General features: G+C 40.4%; 1 long non-coding RNA gene across 1 annotated transcript in view; it reads right to left on the reverse strand.

Moving 5' to 3' along the window:
• Positions 1-464: 464 nt before the first annotated feature.
• The window catches only part of LOC106886360, a 48,091-nt gene continuing 29,089 nt past the window's right edge, over positions 465-19,466 (reverse strand). The window contains exon 4 of the long non-coding RNA XR_001411640.1: positions 465-4,264. This is a non-coding gene — a long non-coding RNA (uncharacterized LOC106886360). The remainder of the gene's footprint in view (positions 4,265-19,466) is intronic.

Consider the following 19,466-nt stretch of genomic DNA (forward strand, 5'->3'; position numbering starts at 1 on the left):
TTTCCCCTTACAGGCTGCCCTTTAATTCAGAGGTTTGCAGGCAATACAGAGCTTGCATGCAATGAGCATGCAATACAGCAAATGCATATTCCTGACTCACCAACTTTAAACCAAGTGTAGACAGCAATAGGATAGATGCAGGTAACTGCGGGAGTTTCTACCACTGAGCCAGGTTTAGCTGTAGAGCTTTTCTTTGTGTGTTATTCCCAAACTCTGCCTTCAGACCAGTGGAATAATGTGGATCACAGTATCCTTCTATGGTTGTACAGAAAGGTAGCACCCATTGACTCTGCTTGCATTTCTTATGATCTTCATACTTATCTTTCATTGAATTAGATGACATGATGAGACCCATCATAATTTACTTCCCCTTCTATGTGTTTCAACCGTATAAACAGCATTTAAGAGTCCCTGTTTGCTGTCTTTGTAATATAATAAATAAGACTGAAGGTGAAAAATTTTTAAGAATAGCAAGAAGATTATTTTATTTCATGCAACATAGGATCAATTATTTTACCAACTGCTTCTCGTAATTTCATAGATTTGGCCATAGTTGCACTTGCATAACCTGTACACCACAATACCAGAAACATCCACCCCTTTTACTCTTGCTGCTCTGGTATAACAAAAACATGTGATCACTCAAAATTCCATAGGTAGACTGGACAAACAGCTCTTATAAATGTTATTCTAAGTGAGGAATTTCAGTTTTAGATACTACATAACATGGTATTTCATAGGCAATTTTCTTCATGTCCATGGGATTTCAGAACCACTCTGCCTTATTTTCCTCCTGCCCGTCCTCCAAAGTATTGCCATGTGGCAGGCAATTGAGAAAGTCTCAGTAAATAATTAGGAATGGCCCCTTATGCCAGCACTTTTCCTGTATTTTATTTTCTCTTTCAAACAATATTACAGATACACTATCAAGGAATGACACTGCTCATCTGCTATCTTTGGCATAAACAGACAATGTGAATTAAGGCTTTCTAATAAATGCTATAAAATGGATTTCTTGAGCAGAATAATGTGTTATCTATGGGTAATTTCCCATGAAAGTAGAGGCTATAATTCTGATTAGACATGGATATTATCTTTTCCAGTATGTTTCTGTCAATGCACTGATTCAGCAACCATTTAGACCCCAAGGTCAGGCCTGTTCATAAGTCCCATTGATTTCGAAGTTGAATGTCTGCTGAAGATTAAACACAAAGAGGAATGCTTTCCTGAATCAATTTATTTAAGTCTGTATGTAAGTGCTGTGTTGAATCAGGGCCTAAAGTCAGCAACAAATCAGGAAAGATAACGAGTTTGGGCCAATATGTGTATTAGTAGCCAAAACGCATATAATGACACAACATCCAAGTAACATTGTTACTTGGATTTGAACCAAGATCCCCAAATGTATAAACTAACCAAATCTTTAACTTCGACTTTTTTGGAGCTCTTAGCTTAAATCTAAATGGTGAGACAGGTTGCATGTGCCTGTACACACTAGGGTGTCCCTTGGCTGTCTTCTGTTCTGCATCTGGATCTACTTCCCAGAGCAGTCACAGTATTAGGAGGAGGGACAGTGCCTGCCTGAGTTTTATCTTGCTAGGATGGTGCAGAATATTTACCCAAACTCCAGAGATGGGAAAGGCTCTGCACCGCACAAGCTCAGGGCTGAAATCTTTTGTTCTGTGCAGCGTCTTCAAACAGAAATTTATTTTGAGTTTCTGTATAAAACAAGTAGAAAGTCATCTTAACAAACACAGGAGATTATGAATTTGACAGAGCACAATGTAAATCAAAATGGTTTTAATCATTACCCCCTGTTTTAATTACTACTTGACACATTATCTCCATTGTCCTTCTACACGTCTCTCTCTTGAATGAAATATTAAAGGCAAGTCACAGCTGAATATATATGCAGTCTACAAGCAAAATGTCTTTGAACTATTTGAAATGATTTATTGTCCACATTTCTTTATGAATATTTATTTGCCATAGTGAAAGCAATTCAATAAAGAGAAAACATGAGGACCAGTTAACTGAACATTTGCATACTCTAATGGTTAAAAAAAGGGAAAGAAAAATAATACGGTGTATTAAAATGCTGTTAATGCTGTGGCTCTCCTATTTCCTGCAGTTAATTCCAAATATTGCATGTGTGAGAGCAAAAAGCTAAGGCCAAGACTCTTAGGAATTCAGATCCTGAAGAGGAGATATATAAATATACAAACATACATACAAATATATAAACATACAAATAAGTGTCCCTAACCTTTATATATTCCCATTCAGAAGGAAGTAAACATGTTTGTAGGGGTATTTTCAAGGCCAGGGAGGAGTCGTTTGTTTCCATACTACTTCAGGTAGCTGGCTATGAAAGCTTGCTGTTTGCAACAAGCACGTATCATCTAAGTCCTCATCTTGTCAGGACCAGAGATCACCCATTCCATGAGACTCCTCAGAAAAGCAGCAGGTATACGTAGCTATCAAAAGGAGATGTGAGCACGCTGAATATTTTGCCATGTTAAACCTTTAGTATTTAAGCATGACTACATGTACCAGACCCGAGATCACACACGCAGCAGAGATGCTGCTTTCCTTCACTCCTCAGCGGAGGAACAGAGTTTTCTATGGTATGTGCCCTCATTTCACCCTGTTTGAATTAATTTCATCCACCAAAAAGCACTATGCGTTAGACTTGGAATGAACTTTGTTCCTCAGAGCTTCTTAGCGATATTCTGATACCCAGTCACAGATGGGGCCCTGACAGATTTTGTACTGATTTTCATGATTCCTTTTTTCTTTATATTTTTTTTAAGCAGGATTGTCACTGCTTGAGAATTCAAATGCAAATGGAGATGTTCACAGGCACTGTTTCATAAGGAAGCTCAGCTGGTTGGTTTTTAGAGCTCATAAACTGAATAGTATATCACAGACAGTATTTGGAAAATGATAAAATTTATATATAATGGTTCTAGAGAAGGATGGTTACAGTAGTAAAACACAGACTTTGGACAAATACATAAATTCTTTATGCCTCAATTTTCATTTCCGTGGAGCAAGAATGATAATAATAATATTTATTTATAGTAATAATTATCATTATTATCTACCTGAAAGCTAGCTGTGAGGCTAATTCATTAATATTTTCAAATTACTTCATGATCCTCAACTAGAATTTGCCCTGAAAGTACTAAATATTATAATTTACTCTGTGTGCCTATTTCATTTTGCTCTGGAGAAAAAAAAAACACTTAATGTGTTGCTCTTTTTACATTTGTCTACATAGCACATTCTAAAATTCCAGCTGCTGAGCTTTTCTAGAAATATAATAACAGGCACATTTTACACTACTGTATTTTTTGCTTATTTCTCTCTCTTTTGTCATAGCATTTTACCCCCACCTAGATATCATGATACCTGATCTGGGGGTTTGTTACTGTTTGTACAAATAGGTTAGTTGAGACATGCAATTGCTATTTATTTCCTTGCCTGAATTTGGAGTTGAGAATGTAACCACACATGAGTTCTCTGAAGTCAGACCTCTCTCCATGCACCATTTTAAATATATTGTGGGTAATCAGGGAGTTTAAGTTACACACAGTTAGAAGCTACCACATATTACATGCCTAATTATATTTGTAGGTATCTCAAAAGTTTGTTTTCTTCTGGCAGTTTACCAGGTCCTCCCTTTATTGGTGAAAGCGTATCAGTTATTCACAATTGAAGATACCCAGATCCATTTCCTCTGGTTGTTATCTGCTGGATAGCTAGACTCTAATGGCTAAAATCTACATCTACCAACATAAAAGCCACAGGATATGACACTGGTATCTTGCGGTTCCAATCAGCCTCCTGGTATTATAGCAGTCCTTTTTATTTAACTGTATTTCTACTGAGCTCAGCCTGCTACTGAGTCATGCTAGCTGTTTTACATAGCATCTGCATTGTATATTGTGATAATTGAAAACTCAGCAGAGCCCGGAGGCAGCGGCGCAGCGGGCTGGGGCATAACTCAGAGGAGTAGAACAAGGAGGCAGCAGCAAGCAGGGTGAAGCTGTCCCCGGCAGCGTCTCGGCCGGCGGTGGGGCTGGGTCAGGCCTCTGGCAGATGGGTGGGTGTCCCGCGGCGCCCAGGCGGCTCCAGGAGCACCAAACTCCCGGTGCGGTGGCCAGGGGAAGTGGGAGTCCAGATGTCTGTCTGTCTGTCTGCCTGCCATCGCGGGGCTGACAACCGGGAGCATGGAGCGTAGGCAGGGTGCGAGGGTCACCTGGAAAATCACACGGACAGATCAAAACCAGATTCATAACCAGGCGCTTCGCTGACAGCTCCCGTCCCGTGCACATGACTAGGGGTCACACAGGGTGCTTCCCGTTCCTAAAGCATCATCTAAGCCAACATTTGCAGAGAATGAGCCAGATAATTTCTTCTAGTGTTTCAGAAGGGTAACATCTATCAATAAATGTCACTTGCTACTTGAATGCTCATAATAAGAATTAAACCAAATTACTTACATTAAATGACTAGAGTAGGACACAATATTTCTTCCTATTACCTTATGTAGAAAGAAAAAATGTCTGGAGCGTAAAAAGGAGACAAGAAGAAATAATTAGAAAACAAATTGTGGCACAAAGAAGAGAAATGTGTCTTGCCTGACTTCTTGGCTCTATCTATGAAGATTTTATCCAACAACCTCAGCCAAAACTAGTTAGTGGCTGATTTGTGTGTCTGGCTGGCAGAAAGTCCAGTTGTCTTGGGGGGCCGTCTGGTAGGCAGGAGGGTTTTCCAAGAAGCAGACAAGTAGGTCTCAGCAATGGGAGTCACGAGCTTCTCACACGAGGAACATACCTGACCTGATGGGATGGTTTGAAGGAGTTAGATCATAGAATCATAGGATGGTTTGGGTTGGAAGCAACCTTAAAGATCATAGAGTTCCAGCCCCTCTGCCATGGGCAGGGACACCTCCCACTAGACCAAGTTGCTTAAGACCCCACCCAGCCTGGTCATGAAGACTTTCAGGGATATGGCATCCACAACCTCTCTGGGCAACCTGTTCCAGTGCCTCACCATCCTCACTGTAAAAAATTTCTCCCTGATACCTAATCTAAGTCTCCCCTCTTTCAATTTAAAACAGCTACCCCTCATCCTATTGCTACCCTCCCTGATAAATTTCTCCCTGATACCTAATCTAAGTCTCCCCTCTTTCAATTTAAAACAGCTACCCCTCATCCTATTGCTACCCTCCCTGATAAAGAGGCCCTCCCCATCTCTCCTGTAGGCCCTCCTTAGGTACTGGATGGGGCCCTTCTTTGGGGCAGCACCCCTAGAAGTTGCCAGTGTTAGACTGTCCCCATAGACTGAAGATCTACAGCTTTCCATGGGTCATTTGGCATTGCAAGGAAGGAAAACAGGCTAGTGCAGGAGACTTCGGTTGTAACATTGAGATAGGTTGAAAAACTACACCAGTTTTATAAACAGATGCCTAAAAACACACAGGGGAGCAGGTCAGACCAGTTCCTTCTCTCTCTGTAGCTCCAGCCTTTGCCTTGGCTCTGCTCTCCACTCTCTGCCCAAATTCCCCAGCCACAGCAGCTCTGCTCCCCTGGCACCCTGCCCACAGCCAGGGAAAGCCACCGCTGAGACCCCGCGAGACGCCCCACACAGCATCACATCATCCTGCCCCAAGCTCTGTCTCCTCATGGTGGCAAAGCTCTGTCCCACAACTAATCCTCGAGGTCAGCTCCCCAGGTATCAGTGCCCCTAGGGCCTCACTGGGGGAAGATTAAGTAGCACAGGTCTAACAGGTAGGAGTGAGAATCTGGGCTTTTTTTCGTGTTTTCATTTCCTAACTTTCTGCTAGAGCTGCACCCTTCTAGGGCTCTGTTTAGCTGTCTGCATTACGGGCGGGATCATGTATATTCCCAGCTCAATGGCATAGTGTTAATTAATTGTTATTTCTAAAGTTCCTTCAAATTCTCAGACCGTTCGATCTGCTACTTTCCTCTCACTCTTCTCTTACCTTTTTCTTCTTCTGTTTAGTGTAAGGGGAGTCATCAGCAGTGAACTGATTATAGGAAACTAATTTACACTATCAGTTCAGTAGGACATACTTCTTAAATCATCTAAGATAAATACTTTTAATTAAGCAAACATCCTACTCGATTTGCTGTGGACAATCCCATCATAATAGATATTACTTCTGCATGCTAAATCTTAAGCTTCACCAATACTGAATGCACAACACAAAACCATTATAAAAAATATAGGCTGTAACATTGCCATTTTAAAGCTGGCAGCTTTTATATTAATTAATATGATGACAACAGACCCCTAGCTAACAAATTTTACTGCAAATCAGAATTTTTATCAGATATGTATATGAGATCAAATCCATGATGGCATATTATTTGCAGTTTTTATTAAAAAGTTAAATTGGGATTATTATGAACTCTCTTCAGATTCCTTGATAATAATAATAAAAAATTAAATTTAAAATCTAATGAGATTTCCTGAAAGCATTTTAAAAGGTTGCAACAGCGGTAAAGTCAGCAGGCACCACACGGCAAAACAAAGTATTTACTGATCAGAAGATGAACACTTCCTCCCCCAGAATTTAACCGTTTTACATTATATGGATTTTTAAGAGAGGGAGAGAGAGAGCATGCACAAGAAAAACTCCAACCCAATTTCTTCATGATCAAAGCATTCAAATTCTGGTGCAAACTGACTTTTTGCTCTTGTGACCAAAACCTCCTCTCTCTCCCCTCCCTCCCTCCATCTGTTCAGGCTTGGATTTGGAAGTCCCTACCGCAGAGAAATAAAGCCTGATCCCTATTGCTTTGGCTGTTGTGTTGAAACCCATTAATATTCCTCTGGCAGGTACCCTGACCCTGGTGCCCTTGAACATGCTCGAAAACATAGGGTATTCCTGAGCCTTTGTCCCTGGGAGGATTAACAGGGTTGCCCTGGAGCCAGCCTGAAGGTGTTTTAATAGGTAATATGGGTGGGCTGCACAGCTGACTTCAAGCTTTGCCTCAGGCTGCCCCTGCTCAGCAACATAGATGCAGCCATTGAAATTAGGGGGTAAAGCGTGGCTCTGTATACGAGTTAGAGTCTGAATCCTCAGAATTTGGGGGAGGATATCTCCAAATATCTCCTTCTCCCAAGGGGACATGCATCCCAATGGAGGGAAGTAGGGCTGCAGACCTGCTCTGCTTCTGCCACTGACTTCTCCTCTGGCATTCAGTCAGTTACTTAAGCCATTTCTCCCTCTCTAATTTTCTTTCCTCTCCGATTTTTCTTATGGCTAGTAAGCTTATAAATTGTCTGAAGAAGAGACCATGGTTCTCTGTGTGGTTTTGCTGTGCTTGGCAGAAGTAGGTCCCAGTCTCAGCTGGGTCCTGTGGCTATATCACAGTAAAAATAAATAAATAGATAATAGTCATAACAATGGTTATTTTTTTATATGAACAATAGGATCCTAATGGAGGAGAAGCCTCTCCTCTGAGGTGTTTTTTATCTGCAAGTGAAGGTCTCTCTTTCCTTTCTCAGCTGGAGAAGATACAGCCTTTGTAAATCAGACAAAACTTATCATGTAAAATGGAACACATCTTTGATTATACTGAATACTATCCTGACTGTAATTTACCCTTGCTGCTGCAAAGGACGCAACATGATTAAGCTAAGAAATGATAGACTGAACATTATGTGTCAGGATGGAAAAAGATATTTCCTATCTAAATAGGAAACAATCATCAAAAAACAGTGAAAATATACAAGAAAATGTTTCAACATACAATAAACAAGCCACCCTGCTGTTACCTTATATTGTATTGTTGCTCTCCTTGCTCAGATTGCATCAGATACTTCTCCTGTAGCCTACAATATTCTTTATTTTTAAAAAACTACAAACTGTCATGATTTTTTAACTATGTATCTTTCCTCCATAAGTGCATATATTCTGTCGCTTGCTCGGTCTGCCAGCTCTTCTGTGTTTCTCTGGGTGAGTCCAGATTCTCTCAGTGACATTTCTCAAATTGTAGATCTGTGCAGTGTATTTTTCAGGAGCTGTTAAAAACATTGCTGCTTTACTTAATAACAATGTTTAGCAGTACCAGCTATCACTTGTTATTGGGTATACGCCAGGTGCTCCACACAGGGGGAGAGGGGTCATTATCCCCATTTTACAGACCGGGGAGCCAAGGCGTTGCGTTTGGCAGCGATTTCCCCAAAACATGCCCCAGAATGTGCAAACAGGAGAAGGACCAACATCCCTTCAGCTCATGTTTTATTCTTTAGCATTTGTCACTGCTTTTTTTTTCCTTTCACATTACCACCTGCAGCACTGTGCCCTCCCAACTGCATTACACAGAATGATCACAGCAGAGCCAAGTGCTTTTGCAATAACAAATTCAGATACTGCAGCAAACAATGCAAGTAATTTTCCTAATTTTGGAGTGTGACTTTGCCATGTATGTTTTTTAGTAACTTCTATCATGTCTCTGATGATTTCTGGGTCTGATGCCAATAACATGATACATTCCTATCCAAATTAGCATATGATGAAATTTTGTGCTAATATTCAGATGATAAGGTCTGTTTGCTGTTTCCATATAGATCTATCTTTGACGGGAAGAACAATTCTATAATAAGCCCAGGATGAAAAGCCCATCAATTGAATTGGTACCACATTACCATGGCAACAATATAATGCTAATGAAATTGTGACTGTTGAACCTTGTTTATGGAACTCTACAAAATGGGCTTCATAAAAGGAGAAATCTTGTTGATTAGCAAATGTTTCAAAGCATGATAAAAACCTTACAACCACATGTGCTGTGACTTATTAACCATGTTATCATCCTCATTTAAGATAATACATTGCTGTTTGTAAGAGCAATAGCACTCTCAAAGAAATAAAATTATATAGGAAATCTGTGCTTCTCCAGGTTTCAATGTGCACCACAGAAAGACTCACTCGCCTCCGTGCCCCAGTTCACCAGTCAATTGGCGTAGGTGCATATCTAGTCATGCAGTTCTTACCACTTGTTTTATTTTTCTCAGAATCTATAAAATATACTGCTACTGTAGCTGCAGTAAACACATTTTCTGTAAGATGAATATGGCTTAGCGTATATCAAAATATTCCACAAACCCCCTTCCTTTCAGATTAAATTCTACACAGAGAAGGTGTGGTAGCAGGAACGCGCTCTTGGCTTCCCCCTCTTTTCTTCCTCCCCCTTTGGTAGTTTACTGCCATATAGGCCCCCAGTGCAGAGGCAGGGGGGAGTCACCCTCCCAGAGGGATGGCTCTCATTCCTCAGCACAAGCAGTCCTTGCTGAAGGCAAGGATTGATATTATGTCCTGCTTTTAAACAAAAAACTGCTGAGCATTCAAATTTCCCAGCCAGTCATGGACAGCCAACAGGCTTCTGGGGAGTTGCTTTACCTCTAAGCGCTTGGGCTCCAGCGTCATTTTGTACAGCAGGATCTAATTTTTAGCTGATATACAATTTTCCTCATTGTTTTCACCTTGGAAATAAAAAGTGGAATTCACCCTATGAAGTCCATTTCCTAATTCACCAGGTAAATCAGAACAGAAGAGCAGGTGAACCATCAATCAATGTGCTTGGTGAGGTAAGGGGTCTGGGAATGTGTACCTACAAGATTTTTCTTTAGCAGGCTAATAACACTGTAAAATATTCACCATAGTAGTATTATCTAGATATTTAGCACAGACAATAGGAGAGAACACTACTCACTTTAGTGAAGTCCTGGTCTACATGGCACAGAAGTCAGCATGAATCTTCACCGCATTAGATTTAATGGGCTTTAAATCAGGGCTTTAAAGGGCTGTTTTTGAAAGCTCCACGTTTCATCCTATTTGGAACAGGAAGCACTAACATTTTGTTATGCCCATGGTTTGTGGGAAAGCAATGCACTGAATTTCTGAGTTGATAGAAATATAATGTAATGTAATTTCACTTAATATATATTTTGCATTGGCTGACAGTTTTATTAAGCAGAACCGATAATCATCATTATTCAGTGTAATAACCATCTCATTAGAAATGGTCTAATTTTCCCTAATTTAAATTTACCTCTCGGACTACACTGTTCTAAAATTACTGAAGTGCCTACAGTTCAGTTTTGTAAGAATTAAAAGGAAACATAACTCTTCAGAAAGCAACTACTGACTGATCGCTGCTATAATAGTTATATGCCAGAGCTTTGTGAGAGATAGAAGTACAGAAAATTCAGGTTAGGAAATTATTACATCATTTTTATTTTCTTACTGTCTTTGAAGTAACACTTCTGCACTCATTTTGCACAAACAATGATAAATTATATGGTTGCCTGCAAGCCTTGCATGTACTTCCCTTTAATAAAGGGGCTGGCTAAGGATCACACCAAAGAGTGCTGGTAAGGAGGAGCTGACAAGCAGAAATATTTCTTAGAAGGAGATGAAGACACCGATCAAGTTTCATTATCCTCCAATGAAAGTAGAATGTAAACTGTGACATCCTGCCAGATTACATATGTCAGGCAAGCAGATGTGAGCAGAAAAATACAGATGCTAAACCTCACCTAATAGGCTTACTCTGTGGATTATTCTCAATGACCAAGGCTATGTTAACTGTAGTTAACATTCAGGATGTAAGAAATATGTATTCATAAGTGAATCTGGGGACATTCCCAGCTGTGCTGAAGTTAATGCTCTTTGATATACCTTGGAGCATCCTAAAAGCATTTTGGGTGTCATACACTTCCACAGACATCATAAACAGCACTATGGTATATAGCTTTAGTTCAAAAATTTCAAATGGTGCTCTGTTTTCTCTAAAAATGTGCTTGAAAAAATTTATATATTCAAACAGCACTAGTGCATGCAAACTGCTATAGTTGCTTAGCTACTTGATTCATTTGTGCCAGTTCTGAAAACACATTTGATCAAAAGAATATTGTTGCAATCACAAAGGGTAGTCTCATACGAACAAGGAAGCATTTTGCAGGTTAGACAAATTGTCAAAAGGTTTTGTTTATCATAATGTCCTGGCTTGACCACAACACATGGGAAGTTACTCTATGTAGTTCTGAGTAATAAAAAATAACTACTTTTTAATTGTTATTTTTTAAATATTCTCTCAAAATAACAGAGAAAAGCCACCCTCTCCCATGGAAACACTCTGCTTATGAAATCTCTCTGAAATTCTGAGCCTTTTCCAGCTGTAGTCTTATTTGTTCAGCTATCAGAACACACAGTACAGCAGCGAAAAGCATTACACTATTATCCCAAGATAATTTGATAGTCTGTAAATGTATTTTCCTGCCTGTGGTTCCAGGCATTATGCTCTCACTTGAGGTAATGATTTGCAGTTATCTTATACAATTCAAGTTAGCCCATATTGGTTTTACTTTGAACATTTACCTGCATGATACAAACAAGGCTTATTGGTAGGTTGTACAAGCTAGACCAGATAGGTGATTTTTACAAGCCAGACTAGATCAGCAGTGCAATGGGATGCCCACCATAGACACCCGGCTTCTGGAGGAAGCAGCGTGGTGACTCACTGGTGGCTGTCTCCTGCCTGCGTCAATGTTATCACACCCATACATCAGCATGAGTCTGCTAGAAATGCTGAATTTTAGGTCTGACATAAAACCACAGCTCTGATCTGATGTGGTCAGTAAATATAGCATGACACTTTCCAGAAGTACTTACCCTGCTTTTCCGTCCGGACTCTGCGTGGGATGTGAAAACTCACCTTAAATTCCTCTTGCATTTCTGGAGTTTACCATACCATTTCCCCAAACGCTGGAAACCAAGTTGCCCAGTGCTAACTAGGTAGTTGTTTCACCTCCGATGCATCCACATTTCAGGGTGATACCATTACTTTGCAGAATTTGTAAAGTTAGTGAGTGTGGACACAATGCTTTGGTTTTGGATGGGCTCCAAGATCATCTCCCTTACCTTCACCTGGAAGCCTGTGTTGGGAACAGATTTACATCAGGTGACAACAATTTACTCCTGACTCTTAACTGGTCAGCAATGGATGCAGCAGCCCTTGGTGCTGGCAAGAAGAAAGTCTCATTAGAGAGCACTCTGCTTTCTTCATCCCAGGTGATACTCCTCTGGGAGCCCAGGGTGAATTCAGAGGAGCCGTGCACTGGTGACATCCATTGAACTACCAGCTCTCTTGTGGGTGTGAAAATGCTCAGCAACACAAAAGACATAAAAATATGATTTACACTCCCTCATTCCACTGTCATAGATTCTTGAGTGTCATGCTGGTTCGTATTTGATATAGAAGAAACAAAAAGAATGATTTGTAAAAGGGCTCAGTCCTGGCTTGGCGCAGATAGCAGCTAAGGTAGGAGTTTCTACCTCTACTGATCTGCTCCCCTGTCCTCAGCTGGAGCAGCCTCCAGCTTGGAGATGCCCAAGTGATGCAGGTGTGACAGCTGCAGTTCAAGTATAGCAATGGGGACAGTACCTGTATAGTCAGGGATTACTGTGTTGCTGATTTCTCCTCCCTCATCTGTTCATGGTATCTTGGATTCTGCTGTGACATTTCAGCCAGTTACTTTAAATAAAAAAAAATAATTATGTGGATGTTTGAAAAACTACTTCTGTTATGCTGAAAATCTTTAAAGCTTTTTATTTTGAGAGAAAAATTAATACTAAACTTGTCTTTCCAGGACACAGTGAAGTTTAAGAAGAGCAGCACTTAAAAAATAAAAGTGCAAGAATCCCAGTTTACCATCCTGATGTCAGTTTATGATAACATTTATGACATTAATATAATGGATATGACCTTTCTTGGCTTATCTGACTGACAGTTGTTCATACATAACATGGTACTTATCACCTTGGTCCTTCCATAATAATAATGGCTTCAATTTTCTGATCTGTGTCATCAAAACATGTAGTCATAAGTGTTGATCTCATCTCTGGGAGAGTAGTACCAGGCGCTCCTTTTGAGCTTTATGTCACCTAAAATCCAGAGTGAAATTGAAGCCCAATTGCAGAAAAATACTCTGTGTCTAACTTTATCCCACAGGCTGCATAATGGCAGCCCTTATGATTTTAAATGATTTACTGAGGCCTGTCAAAATGATGTGCCTTTCTGCGTGGAAGGTATTGAAGTTCAGAAATGTCATTATTCTATACAAACCTGAGAGATCTCGAGGAAATACACAATATCTGGTGTATTACAATTACTTACCTTGACTTTTTTTTTCTTTTTTTTCTCTTTAATCTCAGGGTAGACTGTGTAAAATATATTTTTTTCAATATCTAATGTAAAAATTTGCTGTGCAATTTGTACCTGCTTTCCTTGTGCTCATTTTCACTAATCAAGGCATCGAGATAATCTTTTTAGATTAGCAGTGTCACATGTATCATATATAAAAGATGAAAGAAGAAGGTGAAAATTTAGAGTGTTTCCAAAAATTGATCATTTAGCAAATACTAATGATGTTTGGGTGGATCACAGAATCACAGAATATTCATGGTTGGAAGGGACCTTTAAGCTCATCGAGTCCAACCACAAATAAGGGTTTAAGGATAAGGGGATTCTTGGAAAATCTGGATTATAGAATGAGGTCTTCCACAGTCCTGCTCCTCAACCCCATTGCTTCCCTGTCTGCACTGAGACTCCTGGTCTGCTCAATGGCCATCAAGATGTTCCCTACTTTCCTCTGAGCAAGCGAGCTGGGCTGGGGCTGTTGCTGTGACACATGAAAGACGTGCCCACTGCAGGGTCAGGTCTGGTACAACAAGTCAGTGCACACAGCAACAGCCTGATTAGTCAATTTTATTCAAACAAACCTGGGAATGGCATCAAACACCTTGCACCAGCAAAGCAGGACCCTCCTCCTGTGTGTGGAGAGGACACCTGCCTCTCCCTGAACACGGTAGGTCATGGGTACCGCCACAACAGCATGCCACTCTTTACATAGTACAAGGTTTCCTGATGTATGCAAGGGAGAAACAGCTTGGCAACAGACACATCCTTCAAATAATAAATATTAAAAAGAAACATTACATCTTTAAGCCAGCTGAAAAATGCCATATACCTTAGAGCCACACAGAGACAGGACATCCCCACCCAAAACTGGACCGTACTCCCAGAGACACACCTCTCCAGATGAGTGTTGTGGCTCTCCAGCCCTCACTGTTCCCCTGGGGCTACACACCAGTGGCTTTCTGGCATGAACATCCCATCTACAGGAATGTCAAGATGAAGCAAAATCAAGCCAATAGCTCAGCAAGGCAGCGCTGGCACATACTGTTGACTGGGTTTGTATGGATGCCCCTGCCTTCTTTCCAGTATTTTGTCAAGAACATGACATGCTAACTTTTTATTTTGTTCCTATTATTTATTTTTTTTTTTAAATGAACCGGCAAAATGACAGGGTAGCTACAAGTTATGAGGTATTGCTGTCCTGTTGGCTGACACTGCAGCACAAAGAAGTGCTCTCGTGCTCAGTTGTTACCTTCTGAAGCTACCTTCAACATGGTGAATCAAAATGGTTCCTCAGCAACTGATCCTGGGCCTGCTTTTCAGGCTGGGTGCTGATGAGCAGCCATTTCCATCTCTGGGCCTGGTGATTAGTTTTATTCAGCTGAGAGAAAAGTAGTTGGACATTTCTCACTGTTTCTGTGAAAAATGTGGGCATGTTTTCTTGGGCTATCAAATGGGACATATGGGAGCTGCATTCCATCTTTCATTAGACCTTAGAAATTGTGTTCTCCTGAGGCAATTAATTAGCATGATGTTCTTGGCTGCTAATGTTTGCTTTCAGATTTCAGTGGCAACAGACTTGGCAACATAAATTTTGCAAGGATGGTCTAATGGTTTAGGGTGTTAGCCAAGGCCTCCTCGCAGCTTTCTTCAACCCCTCAGCTTTTACAGAGCTCCCTTATATATGTAGACAGGTCCCATGGCATCTGTCCATGTCTCAGCTCGCCCTTAGAAAAATAAATATAATAGTACTTTCCTCTTCACAGGACAGATGCATTACAGATTGCACCACAGCAGAATGCAGGCAGCACCCTTGCAGTCCTCTGCCTACCTATCTTCGTGACGGAGGGTGTATTCTGCAAACCTTTTCTTTGATCCTTCCAACGTTCAAGGCAAAAGCATTTACATTAGAAATTTATCGATTGAACACATTTCTATTTGTTTACTTTCAGTTTACCCACTGTAGATATCTGCAGGCCGTACATAACCTTTATCTGTAGAAAGGGCATCTGTAGGAAAAGGCATATTTCCTATTTAAGTAGGCTGTTTGACATAGGCTAATATTTAAGGTGTATGCCCCTCAGTTGGTGTCTTCCATGTGTGATTATTTCCAAACTATATGCTTCCTAAACCAGTGTGATTTACAACACCACCACACACATTTAAACTCTAAACACAATCCAGAGATATAATCTAGACTGTTTGCTTTGCTTCTATTACCTCAGTTGTATTTAAAATGTTATATAATTATAACAATTCGTGGCTGAAAAATAGTGTTAGTTACAATTACAAAAAATGTCATGCCTCACTTGAAGGGAGACACAAGCAAAATATAAAATATCTAGCCAGTACAGTTATACAGCAAATAACACATCCACCATGGGGAATAACACTGGTTTTTCTTTAGTATTCACTAAACGCTAACATAGGACTGAATTTTCAAGGGGAGAGAAGTAGAGGAACCTAATTCAGCGCACTAAAATGCTAGTGCCATTTTATAGATGCATTGGTTAGTGCTATTGCAAATAAGTAGTTGTGCATTTAGGAGCTCACTTAAGCGGTCATTACGGTATGTGATTTGAACTCACAAAAGGCATATTACAAAGCTGTTTGAAACAGATGTGGTCCTACCCTCCATTTAAAACAAAATTAGCCCATGGTGTTAATTTAGGTAACCTTTAAAATCACTAATATACAATCACACAGTTTTTAAACATGTATGAAAGGCATTAGTCAGAAGAGGAGGATGAAAATACCACTAAACAGTAGCTGCAATGTCTGGTACTGCTTTCAGATAGCTCATTCTCATTTAAATGGAATGAGAAAACAAAAAACATTAAACATAGGATTGTCTGTTTTCACTTGATGTAGCTAGGACTTAAACACTCTGTGACTGAACTTTGTTTTCATATCCACCAGACAAACCTCCATTAATTAAAACCAACAAAAATACAAGCAGGAGAGCTGAATAATTGAAAGTGAACTTACCATGTACAACCACTATATTCATGCCATGCTTTTTTATACTTTGTGCTACTACGCTTATTAGCCCATGCTATCTTAACACAGTGCTTCTTCAGACTCCCTTGTTCCTCCCATCAGTTCAGGCAGAGTGATCCATTCCCACACACCCAGCATTCAACCTCCAGCTCTCTGACTTTCAAACTGTGTCTTTTACAGACCACCAGGAAGGATTTTGCAGAACACTAGCTGAAAGACACGTATTGTGCAACTAATAAGGAAGGTTTAAATACCATTAAAATTCTGACTTGTACTTTAAAATGCCGTGAAATTCAGAGTTAAGGCTCTGCCTTGTGTCCCCGGTTGCACAATCGCACCTAAGTACTGCCGACGGTGCAGTAAGATCACAGGCTGCCTGCAGCAACTCAAACACGCAGGCACTTTGGACCACGACAGCTTTTTCCTCAGGCTCCTGATGGCTTTCTTGGGAGCCTGGTCACCATTAAGGCTGGAGAGGAAGGCACTGAGTAAGAAGTTTAAGCTCTGAATTACTCTGATGGTTTTCCTTGAGCCTCTCATGTACTGCTGTCTTCTTTGAAGTCATAGCAGTTCTATGTTCTGCTATTTAGTTCAGGCCTCAAAATTACACTTGCCCTTAAATTGTTGTCAGATGATGAAGGAAAAAGTAAAGTTGTAAAATGTTGACTTTTTAAGCCATCTGTTTTAAAAATTGGAGAGAAAACATAGCTAATATTTCAGACCGGTCTTTTGAATTACTGATACGAAATGATTTGGTGCACAGATATGGTATTTATGTGATGGGACCAAGGATTTCCAGTTGACTCATGGCTGGTGTGATGGAATCTTAAAAGCTGCTGTATGGATGGGAGTATGATGTGAAAATTAAGATCCAAAGAAACTGCATAAGAAAAATCCTCATGATTAGAAACTGAAGAGCATTGATCTGCATTATTGACTGACGATTGTAAACATTTCATTTTACAGGAGAGCTGCTCCCTAATTTGTGCAGAAAAATCTTTGTGCTCTTTTCTTCATAGGTTTTAAAAGTGCAGCTACCTAGATGATGTTTAGATGTTGACCATAGGGCTAGACGAAGCAATACCAGCATAAGAAAAAAAGGCCAGATATTACAGTGGAATTCTCACAGAGCTAACAGCCAGCCTGGAGGGAGCTGCTCTCATGACAAATGCATGATGTAAACCTCTTTTTGGTGATGGTGGTTTAGTAGCTTCCATTGCAGGTGAGTATTAAATTTTTAATTGTTTCCTAAGAGCACAATATGTATCTTTCACTGATATGTGTCCATTTCCCAAGGTTACTGGCTTCTGACATATCTTGTTAGATGTTATGACAAGACAGATTTTTTTGGTGCAAATTGATGTCTATTGGTATTACATCAGTTCATCAAGGTTAGAAATCACACTACATTGCACTGCATTTTGCATTTGCTGTATCATGACAAGGGGTTTATAATATTCACTCTGGAGCATATAAAGTGCCTGCTACCCATCCCTTGGATAAATAATTTAAGAAATTGTTGGGAAATCATACCTAATTAGTAGGATCTGCACTCAACAAGTGCCCTTTGATTTAAATTGTATTTGTATTTTGATAGGTATTGATTTTATGAGTAGCAGAGATGAATAATACATTTTGCATTTCTACACTGTTCACAGCAATAATCTCACAGAAATAATGGAGGAACACTCCTGCAATGGAAACTGCCCCTTTGGGGACCTGCATGCCCTTCCTTAGAAAGCCCACGGGGCAGTTAAAGGCACTCCTAAACTGCGTGGAGTGGCCTGATCCCTTTTTCTTCTATCGATTTGCTGCATCATCCGGGACAAATCGCTCAGCCTCTCAAAGTCTCTTCTTTTCCATCTGTAAAATGGAAAGAGAATGGTTCCTCATCAGTCCGCAAATGGCTGTGAGACGCAGGGAGAGAAGGAATAGCTACATCTGAATGGGTATGATGCAAGTCCTGCCTGGAGTTACCACATGGAGCACAGGGCAAAGAAGGGAGCCAGCAAGTGAGTCTTTCTGCAGGCACAGAAGTCATGCTACATATCCTAGGACCCCCGGTGACATCATATACCTCTGAGAGCAGCAAAACAGAGGTGGGCATCACTCAGTACACTCGAACCCAGCCGGGCTGCCTCCTATCCCTGCTGCCAGCATTAATGTTCGGGTTATTTTGGCTACTCACTTCCCTGGGTGAACTGACAAAACAAGATTCATTGGTTTTTCTTGATTGGATGCTAATCCCTTAGAGCAAGAAGAGTGAACAAGGTGTAAGTTTTACCGTGCACACAATCCAGATAACACACGCAGGCCAGTATCCTCCCAAGGCAATAGCCACTCGGCGTGCAGTGGCAAGCCTGCTCACATGAGGGGCCAGGGGTGAGGAACAGAAGCAGGCAAAAACATCTCTGGTATTAAAACCAAATCAGAATACATATAGGTATTTACAAACACCAGTTTCTAGCACCCCAGCAGCTGTAATAAATGCAGACTCTATGAGATAACCATAATTATAGAAAGCTTTATTTATTTTTTTCACCCACTATGCCAGCTCTGATTAGAAAGGAAAACCATAGGCTCAACTGTGACACAATAAATCATGGCATCAAAGCAAGCATCAAAGTGGCCCCTCAGTTGCTGGCAAACAGTACAGTCACAAGAAAAGAAACAATGAAAATACAATAAGTAGAAATAGTAATTTTTTCCCTGTAATATAAACAGCATAGACATTCTTTTAATACAAAGAGAAGCAGGATCAACAGTGACAGCTTTGAATTTGCCAAGTATCATGGGAGGACTGTAAAATACATCCTCTCCAAACCAAGCTGAAGGAGCAGAACGAGCCAAGATGTTCTCCTCAGAACAAAGACATCCCTTTTCATAGGTCTCAGACAGTCAGCAGGCTTAATTTATTTTTTTTTCATTATTTTTATCATCATCTCTGTCTCACTCTAGCTTCAACAAGATGTGCTGAAATATCTAGTGCTGCCTTTTTATGAAGGTGCAGTCCACTGCATCAAAATCACTTTACAGTTTTCAAAAACCAGAAATTATATTTAAGACATTTTATTTGAATATGCCCCTTAAAAAAAAATTCCCAAGTAGATGACTGGGAGCCAGGACCTCGCAGCTCTGAAGTGGAGGGATTGCTGTCACATGGAAATGCAGACGATTCGTATGCATTTGAGTCCTCAGCCTCTCACAGGGGAAGATTTAAATAAT

Source organism: Calidris pugnax, unplaced genomic scaffold (assembly GCF_001431845.1).
Source record: "Calidris pugnax isolate Ruff unplaced genomic scaffold, ASM143184v1 scaffold18, whole genome shotgun sequence".
In the NCBI taxonomy this organism is placed as follows: Eukaryota; Metazoa; Chordata; class Aves; order Charadriiformes; family Scolopacidae; genus Calidris; species Calidris pugnax.